Here is a 9,471-nt window from a genome sequence, read left to right on the forward strand (position 1 = left end):
AAAATTGTTTAAACAACTGCATAAACTACATAAACTGTAAAAGCTACAAGACCTGGAAAAACTACAAAATGTGGAAAAATTGCTTAAACTACTGCATAAACTACAAAAACAGTAAAAACTACAAGAACTGCAAGACCTGTAAAAACTACAGTGTGTAAAAACTGTTGAAACAACTGCATAAACTACATAAACTGTAAAAGCTACAAGACCTGTAAAAACTACAAAATGTGGAAAAATTGTGTAAACTACTGCATAAACTACAAAAACAGTAAAAACTACAAGACCTGTAAAAACTACAAAATGTGGCAAAATTGTTTAAACAACTGCATAAACTACATAAACTGTAAAAGCTACAAGACCTGGAAAAACTACAAAATGTGGAAAAATTGCTTAAACTACTGCATAAACTACAAAAACAGTAAAAACTACAAGAACTGCAAGACCTGTAAAAACTACAGTGTGTAAAAACTGTTGAAACAACTGCATAAACTACATAAACTGTAAAAGCTACAAGACCTGTAAAAACTACAAAATGTGGAAAAATTGTGTAAACTACTGCATAAACTACAAAAACAGTAAAAACTACAAGACCTGTAAAAACTACAAAATGTGGCAAAATTGTTTAAACAACTGCATAAACTACATAAACTGTAAAAGCTACAAGACCTGGAAAAACTACAAAATGTGGAAAAATTGCTTAAACTACTGCATAAACTACAAAAACAGTAAAAACTACAAGAACTGCAAGACCTGTAAAAACTACAGTGTGTAAAAACTGTTGAAACAACTGCATAAACTACATAAACTGTAAAAGCTACAAGACCTGTAAAAACTACAAAATGTGGAAAAATTGTGTAAACTACTGCATAAACTACAAAAACAGTAAAAACTACAAGACCTGTAAAAACTACAAAATGTGGCAAAATTGTTTAAACAACTGCATAAACTACATAAACTGTAAAAGCTACAAGACCTGGAAAAACTACAAAATGTGTAAAAACTGTTAAAACAACTGCATAAACTACAACTGTAAAAACTGCAAAATTATAAAAACTATAAAAACTGTAAAAACGGCATGTTAGGCCTGGTCTAGGGAAAACCTGAAAAAATGCCACCTATCCCCCCCTCCTTCCAACTCCGAGAAATGACTAATCACATCTCAGCCACATCTCTTCTACACAGAGCTGAATTTACTCACCAGTCTTGGAAACATCGATGTCGGGGAGAACGTGACCAAACTAACAAACAAAACAATTCACTAACTTGTTAAACAGAACAAAGAACAACAGAAACCCAGGCTGCTCACCTGCCTTCCTCCGTCAACAGCAGAAAACAGGTTTAACAGAAACAGCTTCTCCCCCCAGAGGGTTTCCAGCAATGAACTTTAAAGTTATATCCTACACAACTCTCGTCTTACACTCTGCACAAATCTCACAGGACTCAGGAATGACTAAACAGCACGGCAGGGAGTCAGGATAAAGGAGGAGACCTTGCCTCACCAAGGCAGGGAGGACTATCAGCAGAGAACATGCACACAGTCACACCCAAACTATGACTCAGGTCATCACGCTGCAAGAACTGTAAATCGATGAGCTGCAACTCCAACATGATCCCCTCGGTTTCAGTCGCCAGTGTTTGAAGCAGCCTACACCTGTGAAGGTCTTTCAGCAAGATGACAAGAAAACAACTTTTGAATTGCTTGTTTTCTGAATGGAGTTCTGGTTGATCAGGGCTATGCCATGCTCACTTGCTCATAGTAAAGTCCAACCGATGGCCACATATTTTCTGAACTTATCTGGCAGTTCTGCTCTCTCTCTTTCTTTTCTGCTGCTTCGTCCACTTTTTATCCCCAAAAATGAAAATACAAAGTGATTTTAATAATCCAGGTGTTTACTACGCCCCCGCCTCGCTCCTCCAGAGCGCCTCAGCAGCTGTCTGTCAGCAGCGTCCCTCTGCTCCACCCAGTTCTCTCCAAACAACACTCTGAAAAGCTCAGGGCAAGCTGAATATTTTCTACTCACACAAATGATTTCCCTTTCTCTTTCCGTGATAACACAGTTAAAAGTATAATACAGGAAACCTTCCAGGCCCGCAGCTGCTGTCACTCTGCTGGAGTCACTGAGGTTTGCAAGACTTTATTCAGTTTCTTAGAATGTAAACTCTGTTATGATAGTTAGAGCAGGACTGTGTGTGTTTGTAATGGCTTAAGTTGTGTTCTGTAAGCTGCTGTCTAACCTGGGATTCAATAGTTAAACACAGTTCAATAAAAAACTATAAAAACAATAAAACTGCAAAAACGATAAAAACAATAAAACTGCAAAAACGATAAAACTATAAAAACAATAAAACTGCAAAAACGATAAAAACAAAACTGCAAAACGATAAAACATAAAAACAATAAAACTGCAAAAACGATAAAAACAATAAAACTGCAAAAACGATAAAAACAATAAAACTGCAAAAACGATAAAAACAATAAAACTGCAAAAACGATAAAAACAATAAAACTGCAAAACTATAAAAACAATAAAACTGCAAAACTATAAAAACTATAAAACTGCAAAAACTATAAAAACAATAAAACTGCAAAACCGATAAAAACAATAAAACTGCAAAAACGATAAAAACAATAAAACTGCAAAAACGATAAAACTATAAAAACAATAAAACTGCAAAACTATAAAAACTATAAAACTGCAAAAACGATAAAAACAAAACTGCAAAAATGATAAAACTATAAAAACAATAAAACTGCAAAACTATAAAAACTATAAAACTGCAAAACTATAAAAACTATAAAACTGCAAAACTATAAAAACTATAAAACTGCAAAAACTATAAAAACAATAAAACAATAAAACTGCAAAACTATAAAAACTATAAAACTGCAAAAACAATAAAATTATAAAAACAGTAAAACTGCAAAACTATAAACTAATAAAACTGCAAGAACAATAAAACTATAAAAACAATAAAACTGCAAAAACAATAAAATTATAAAAACAATAAAACTGCAAAACTATAAAAACCTGCAAATTTACAAAAACAATAAAACTGCAAAACTATAAAAACAATAAAACTGCAAAAACAATAAAACTATAAAAATAAAACTGCAAAAACTATAAAACTATAAAACTGCAAAACTATAAAAACCTGCAAATTTACAAAAACAATAAAACTGCAAAACTATAAAAAAATTAATTAATTAAATAAACGTGTATAGAGCTGTGTAAAGCCTGATAAAAGCGTTATAATGTAATGCATTGAAGATTTGACCATTGAAAGTGTTACCAACATTTGGACGCGTTCTCTCTTTGTTTCTTTAATGCATAAAGGGATAAATTCAGTCACATCTAAACGGGCTGTTCGGGGTTGTGTTCAAAAACAGACAGAAATACAGTTAATCTGAAGTAAATGTTACCAGAAACTTTAATCTCAACGTATGCAGATGTTCAATAAGTGCTGTACACAAATGTTACATTTCATCAGGTCTCACTAAACACAGATTTAGTTTCTATCTCCCTAATAATTAGAACCAAATCACACTGTTCTCTCCAGGAACTTTTACAGCTACATCTCACGTCCTGTCAGGAGGTGCGTTCTGGTGGGACCAGTAAAACGAGGGTTACTGGTTTCTCTGGTCTTTACGGTCAAACGCCAGAAACAACCTCCGACAGAGTTTAGCAAAAAAAAAAAAAATTAACCTTCAGGTGACCAAACAGAAACTGAAGGATCATATTGCACTAAAACAGCTGATGTCGACGCCTGGAGAGGTCAAAGGTCGACTGCTCACATTCCTGGACAAAGTGCTGCACAGAGGGAGGAAGGAGGAAACTTGTTCTTCTACAGTTTCAGTGTTTACGAGACAAAATAAATAAAAAACGCACATCCAAAAATATCACATCTGTACAGAAACACGACTTCCTCTATTATTTAACCGTATAACAAACTGACCTCAGATCAGTTCACACGTGATTATAGATTTAGTACAAACAGCAGCGAGACGACGCCATCATCTTCATCACCTGAACAGCAGGAGAAACTCTTCAAACAGGAAGTCGAATCAGCGTTTTTACATCAACGCAAACCAAAGAAATCATGAAAAAGCAAATAAAACCTCATGACATCAGAAAATAACCATCAGGGTGAGCTGCACGGGCACGGGTCAACTTTAAAGAACCACTTTTAAAAGTTTGCTGAACAAGATCACGTCTGATGGAACTCTTAAACATGAAGCAGTGAGTACTCAGACACTTAAACTGTACACACATGTATACACACACTATATATACTACTCTTATACTCGAGCGACTCCGGGGCCCCGACGAGCTGTTCAGTTAGAAGTTAGTAATTAGCTGTGATGGTAACTTGATTAACCACAGTGAGCGATATATCACCTGAAACTAGACTTTACCTTTGGGTCCCTCTACAACACGGGGCCTCAGGATGATGGAATGACACAGGTGTTGCCTTCAGGGTCCCTTTTGCACAGTTGTAAATTTAGCTTTCAGTGCAGGCATGTTTTTACACACAGGTTAGCTTGTTAGCATTAGCATCTAAAGAAAGCTAAAACGTGACCGACTGCAGACGTGACCTGAAAGACTTCCTGTCGAGGCTGCAGTCACACGATATCTACAACGCGCTGCATTGTGTGCGGGGTCGGTGTTTGTACAGAGAGGTTAAGTTTACTCAGATAAAAAAGGAAGGACAGTAAATAAAGTTCAGCGAGTCTGAAAGCTGCCGCCGTTTAAACGTCCGGCTGCTTTTTATTTGACCTTTATTTCACCAGGCGAGTTGTTCAAGAACAGATTCTTATTCACAGTAACGGCCTGGCAAAGACCTGGGTTAAATCAACATTACATAAACGGATCGGTTTTCTCTCATTTTTAAATTCCCACGACTTCCTCGACGCCGTAAATAAACGCCACGTTCTGCACGTTACATATACAGAACTTCTGCTCTACTCGCGTTCTCACCTCGCGTTTCTCAGCATACTGCTCTGATGTTGCACATATTTATTTCTTATAAATATAGTTTTCATTTCCTCCCTCAGTGCTACGACTGTAGACTTTGTTCTGATTACGCCATGTACGGTTTCCTCATGTTGTGTGTGCAGTGACGAGGAGCTGCATGTCGTTGTGAAATCCTGCGGTGTGTAGCGACCAAAAAAAAAAAAACCTTGAACCTTAAAACTCAGATTTCAGCCCAGTTTCCAGTCTTTCTACACATTTTACCAAAGCAGCGCCGGCGTGGCGCGCTGAGGATGAATAATATGTAATAATACATGTTGGTCAGGTGTTATTAAAATAAATAAATCACAAGACTAAATATTGTAAAAGAAATGTTTTAAACTGGGAAACAGTGTGAAGCTCTGTATTCATGTTCCTGGGTGGAAGTGAACGCATCACATGTAGCTCTTAAATAACGGCGTGTTGTTTCATGAATATGCAGCTCATCAGCATCAGAGGATCTCTTGTTCCCTCTTAAACTCGTATCAGCAAGAAGACCAAATAAATAAAGTTTACCCCGGCAGGTGCAGCTCACCTGTAAAACAGTATTAAAATGTGAAGTGAACCGAGCCGAACGTCACTGAGAACGACGACACGCGTCTTCAACATGTACAGATTATTCTGTACGACAGTGAAATAATTCTGGCTGCAGATCTTTGAACCCTTGTGGCCGCAGTCAGCTGCTCTCCAGCTAAAATCAATATTTCTTCTTCAGTAAACATTGATCTTCCACCTGAGCAGACCTGCGGCGTTCACGTCGGGTCACTTCAGTTTAAACTCTGCTCGTTTCCTCCAAAGAGACAAACCGGAGCTTTTTAAAGTGGAAGTAAAATGTGAGTCTCTGGAGAATCAGCCTGCAGAGAAAGTGACGATGAACACGATGATGAAAACGATCCAATAAACTGAAGGAACAGAAAAACTCTTTGTCCCCCAGAGTCCAGCTGATCTCTGGAGGATCTGATCTGAGAGCAGCAGAGACGTTTGCATCAGGTCTGCTCGCTCGTTTTCACATTAAACTAAAGAAAAAAACCTTCAAAATAAAAGCATTTAGGCATGTGGTTAACTTCCTACTGCCAGTGGTGGACAGTAACTAAGTACCTTTACACCATATAAGTACAAATTTGAGGTATTTGTACTTTGAGTATTTTCTTACTTTCTACTCACACAATACACATGAAGACTTTATAAAATATGTTTTGTTATAAATTAAACTTCAAAAGTTTATACAAGTACAGCTGCTACATTCGTTGATTGACAAAAATTTTGATGGAAACTATTTTGATAATCATTGAAGTCTTTTTCATGTAAAAACATTTGAGGATTTGCTGCTTTTTCTTTTTAATTATTTGAATGTATTTTTAATCACTTTGAGGTTTGGACTGTCACGTTGTGCTCCGGGTAACGGACAACACTTCTCACCATTTTCACCATTTTTACAGTCAATTAATGGAGATATTAAGCAGTTATATTCAAAATGATAAAAGTCATTAGTTGCAGTCTGATATAAAACAGTTCAACCTCAACATAATCCTGCTTTATATGCATGAGGAATAATAATGTAATGATCTAATTATAACAGTCACAGGGAATATTTTTCTTTTAATACTTTAAGTAGCCTACATTTCCCTGATGTACTTTAACTTAAGTAAGATTTTCAATGCAGTACTTTTACTTGTAACAGAGTATTTTTACAGTGAGGTATTAGTACTTTTACTTTAGTAAAGGATCTGAATACTTCATCCACCGCTGCCTACTGCAGAACTGTACGTTTTTATTGATCATTTAAGCCACAAAGACCATTTTTCTAGTTTCTCAAATGTGAACATTTCTGTTTTTTTTGTCTTTATTGATACTAAATTAAACATGTCTGGGGTTTGGATTTGATTGATTGTCACCGTAAAACTCTGGGGATAATCGTAATCACGGATAATAAAATAGCCTTTTGAGGTACACTGGCATTCAAAATAGCACTGATGTGATTAAATAGCCTTATCTGGTACTTTAGCATTAGCATAACCAATGGTTTGTAGTGTTGCGTGCGTGTGTAACATCATTGTGTTTAGAAATGCTGTTATTATGTACTTTATACAGTTACTAGCCTGTTAGACTTGGTACACATGATTAGCATTAGCATTAGCCATGTTTGTCATTTTCTAAAACCTTGTTATCAGTGTAGTTTAGAGACAGGAAACTATCACTACTTTCCAACCCACTTTAGCCTTATCTGGAAAATTTGAATCATCAACGTTCAAAAAGGCTGCTATCACTGTTGATTTGAAATTACAATTAACAATTAGCCTTGTCTCGTACATTAGCGTTAGATTTAACATTAGCTGTGTAGGTCTTACAAATATTTAGAAACCCTGTTAGTACAGTAGTTCAGGGATGGGAATAGAAACCCATGGTTAGACCTATATGGTAAATTAGCACTAGCTGTTTTGGTTCAAAGTACACATAGCTAACAATGTTTAAATAATTCTTACTTTTTTTCACCGAGTCATATAGTTTCCTTGGCCTGGTAACAAATGTGTGGTGGCCAGCTACCGTCCCGCCGCCCGGTGTTTGGAAACCATCAGGGCGATGCTGCGTTCATATCGTGTCATGAAATCATTATTACAAGTTTCTGATTTGTGTATTTTGTTTACGTTCAAGATAAAACGATATCATCTCCGACTTGGCACTTAATATTTATAATCTTATTAGGCTAAAGTCCATCGTTTAGGGTCATATATGGCTTTAGTATTAGCATTTAACACTTGGGAAACGGATTTATAAATATTTAGAAATCCTCTTATCACTGTAGTTTATTAACGGGGAACAGACAACTTAGGGAAACTTTACCTGGTATAGTAGCATTAGCATAGCAGTGGTATTAGCATTAGTTTGATAAATTCAGGAAACATGTTATCACTGCACTTTAGGTACCAAAAAAGGACGACTACAGTTAGCCATATGAGGTAGTATCAGCCAACTATTAGCATTAGTTGTGATGGTCTTTATAAGGCATAGAAATGCTATCACTGTAGCTTAGAGACGGGAAAAGGATGATTACAGTTAGCTGGTCCAACAGTATTAGCATTAGCAGTGTTGGTCTCAGTGATCAAGCTATCAGTGTCATTCAGAGATGGGCTAGCTTGTTAGCTTTAGCTCCTGTGTGAGCATTAGCGCCAGTTGGCCTGAGTCACAGTCAGATATTGTATTGTCCATGTGGGTCAGAGAAACAATCGACTAGCCTGTTAGCTTCAGCTGCTATGTTAGCCATGTTGATCTTCAGTTGGTCCAATAAAAACAGCAGTAGTTTCTGAGTTATTTGGAGTTTTTCTTACACTTTTCAAATTTAAGTCTGTAACTAAACTCTCATTCAAAGTCACCTGGATCACATTTAGCTAAAAAAGTGTTAATAAAGACAAACTGTGTGAAGTTTGGAGTCTCTGCAGGCTGATTTTCATCAATATTTTACAGAAGATTTAAAGTTAATGTTCTAACACTTTAAAAAGGACATTAACAGGATCGTTCCTTGTTCTCAGTGAGGCTCCCAGCTCAGGCCCGTTGTACTGATCATGCACATGTGTGTTTTCTACAGAACAACCTTAACTATCAGTGACAGGTTAACTTTTAGAGACGGCAGGTACGTCGCTTCTGCAGCGTGAAAACCTCCTAACTCCAGCGGGCCTGTGTGAGCAGGCCTGTGAGGAGTTAGGAGGTTTTCACAGGACATCAGTTTCTGTTGTTGGCAGGTTGGAGTTACAGTGTTGTGGAGGTAGACAGAGACTGACATCATCAGCAGAGACACAGTGGAGGTGGAGCAGTGACTGCATTTCCCATCATGCAGTGGGACTGTCGGGGGACAGTGGGCGGAGCCTCTGGTGCAGGAAGTATTTTCTAACCTGTAAATTCTGGTCATTTACAGGATAAGGGAATATACAAACAAAAACTAATAATTTGTAGAAAACATGACTTAAATTGAGTTATATAAATAAATAAATATTGTGCAAAAATATAAAATGTACAAAGTTAAAAAAATATGGACTCATGACGTCAGTTTTCTGGACATCAAATGTATTTCCTGCTTGGACAAACTCATTTCCTGTTCTGTCAAAACAAAAGGTCGTTTCAGAAATTTAAATAAAAGTATTCAAAATAAGAACAAGATTCTGTCTCTCTGTTTAAGTTATAACACACATATATAAACTTAAAGTGTGAATTCACATTTTACAGTTACATTAAAAGTCTGCACCTTTTCTCCACCTGTGATCTGGGATTTATTACAACGGTTCTGATTTTCAGTGTAGTTTAAAATATAATTGTTCATGCAAAACAGAGACACCTTTGTAAAACCTGTGATAACGGATTGATTCTACGAAGTCTCCAGGGATTATTTTATCAGATTTTATCTCTCCGTAATTAATCATGAACACAAAGTTTTAGTTTTGCTTGCAGAAGATCTAAAACTTTTCTTTAA

The 9,471-nt window shown here is 36.4% G+C and overlaps 1 long non-coding RNA gene across 2 annotated transcripts in view; it reads right to left on the reverse strand.

Annotated features, from left to right (window-relative positions):
- LOC123960226 overlaps positions 1–8,862 on the reverse strand; it is a 16,573-nt gene extending 7,711 nt beyond the window's left edge. Inside the window, exon 1 of one of the 2 annotated variants that reach the window (XR_006822470.1) lies at positions 4,415–8,862. This is a non-coding gene — a long non-coding RNA (uncharacterized LOC123960226). The remainder of the gene's footprint in view (positions 1–4,414) is intronic. The other variant, XR_006822471.1, reaches the window with a different exon arrangement.
- Between the last annotated feature and the right edge of the window lie 609 nt (positions 8,863–9,471).

This window comes from Micropterus dolomieu, linkage group LG21 (genome assembly GCF_021292245.1).
Source record: "Micropterus dolomieu isolate WLL.071019.BEF.003 ecotype Adirondacks linkage group LG21, ASM2129224v1, whole genome shotgun sequence".
Lineage (NCBI taxonomy): Eukaryota > Metazoa > Chordata > Actinopteri > Centrarchiformes > Centrarchidae > Micropterus > Micropterus dolomieu.